Below are 1974 nucleotides of genomic sequence, written 5' to 3'. Positions count from 1 at the left end.
AAAAAAAAAAAAAAAAAAAAAAAAAAAAAAAAAAAAAAAAAAAAAAAAAAAAAAAAAAAAAAAAAAAAAAAATAAAATACCGCAATACTTTTTTGACAAACTATTATATGAAATCGAAGGAAGAATATATTTGCTTAATATATTTTAATATACTGTTTAATAAAACTTTTAATTCTTTTCGTATAAGATTTTAAGAAATAAGTAGCTAATGAGATTTGTACTTTATTTTCAATCACGTGAAGATCACTCAAACTCGACGCAAATCACCGAGAAAGAAACTTCGACAACGGTTCGCTTTCTCTTTTGTTTTGAACAAATATCTTATTTGTAATGAAGATCCCTCCCGAAATTGGACTATAATTTGCTGCATCTTATTTATCGACAAACATGTAAATAATCTGAATTATTAAAAATTTTTAATAAACATTTCTAGTACTAATAATACTTATTTGTCCGTTTGGTTGGTTAGTTACTCCTAATGTTGCTTTCAATTTGGAGTCAGTGCCGCCTGACCACACATAATGAGAGCAAGCAATATAAATAACACGAATGGAAATAACGGACAGAGCATTATATCACGATCCATCGCGGTGATGCGTCGCCAGTGTGCAATCCTCATAGCTTTCGCTTTATTGACGCTTTGCCAACTTAGGAACGCAACTGGAAGTACTAAACAGTATCTACCGACGAGTTGTGCTGAGGCAGTTCATTTCTCTGGCCGTAAACCCTCCAGCGGAACATATCAGTTACGCGCACAGTTGTCTGAACAGGGTGAATTATTATTGTACGTATATTGTTTACTCGATCCGAATGGTGGCGAAGACCGAACTGTTATACATACAGAGACGACAAGATGGAAGCATAAACTTTAATCGCAACTGGAGAGAGTATAAAAACCGATTTGGCAACTTGAATAGAAATTTCTTCATCGAGCTTGATAAATTACACGCTCTTACGACAACGAAACTAAACGAATTATGGATACAATTAAAGGATTTCGACGATGTGGAGAAGAATGCCACTGGGTAGTACTGGGTCCTTATTCAGGCTCAGCTGGTGATTCCTTGACTGGTGTGCACGACGGTCGTAATTTCAGTACGTACGATCGGGACAATGGCGAGTGTTTTGTAAACTGTGCGCAATTATATAATGGTGGCTGGTGGTTTCCTATGAATTTTTGCTTCAAAAGGTAACATTAGACACCATAAACGTAATAGAGAGATCTTATTGTTATTTCTAATTTTCAGTCAAAAAAAGGGTGACTATAAGGATTTGCCGGACTCAGATTATAATAAAAGTCATCTTGGCGTAACTCCTCTTTAAAGTATGTTCATATGACTATAAGACCTAAATATAATTTGGTTGTGTAAAGAGGATGTTTATGTGTTATATTTACGAATAAATACCGAATATTAAAAAAAAAAAATAGTCGTGACATCAACACCACCTGGTACGACTTATTAAGGTTGCAAAGCCAGTATTTAATACTCGAGCACAACATTATTCAAGGAGATTAAAAAAAAAAAGATTTTGTAAGGATCAAGCACGGTGGAATAGTGTTAACAATACTTTGTAATAGAATATGTTTCATATGGATTCAACATTTGTCATTCAATGAAATTTTCTATGAACCACAATCAACTAGGAGAGCAACCTTAGAGGAACATAATGAACATTTTCAATAAGTTCACTTAAAGGTTGTTTGTATCTCCTGAAACTAAGTTATTTATAGAAATGATCAGATTGACGAGACGAGTTGAAATCCAAGTAACTGTCTCTTACTCCTTCCATCACAAAACGCCATTAAACGAAAAGTTTATAGGTCCGGCATTTAAGTATTAAATTAAGATACATAACTATAATTTCGTAAAGCGATCGCAGTAATGATGAACGTCTCTTTTTTTTTTAAGTGTGCGTGGTTCCTCCTTTGAATGCCTTAATATACATATATGTATCTTTCAGACCGATACAGCT

The 1974-nt window shown here is 33.6% G+C and overlaps 1 pseudogene; it reads left to right on the top strand.

Annotated features, from left to right (window-relative positions):
* Positions 1–521: 521 nt before the first annotated feature.
* LOC108978907 lies at positions 522–1323 on the top strand (annotated as a pseudogene).
* Positions 1324–1974: the final 651 nt, after the last annotated feature.

The sequence above is a fragment of the Bactrocera latifrons genome, unplaced genomic scaffold (genome assembly GCF_001853355.1).
Source record: "Bactrocera latifrons isolate USDA-ARS-PBARC rearing strain unplaced genomic scaffold, ASM185335v1 scaffold_13, whole genome shotgun sequence".
Lineage (NCBI taxonomy): Eukaryota > Metazoa > Arthropoda > Insecta > Diptera > Tephritidae > Bactrocera > Bactrocera latifrons.
Note: the sequence above shows the minus strand (reverse complement) of the source record. Positions and strands in the feature narration are given on the sequence as shown.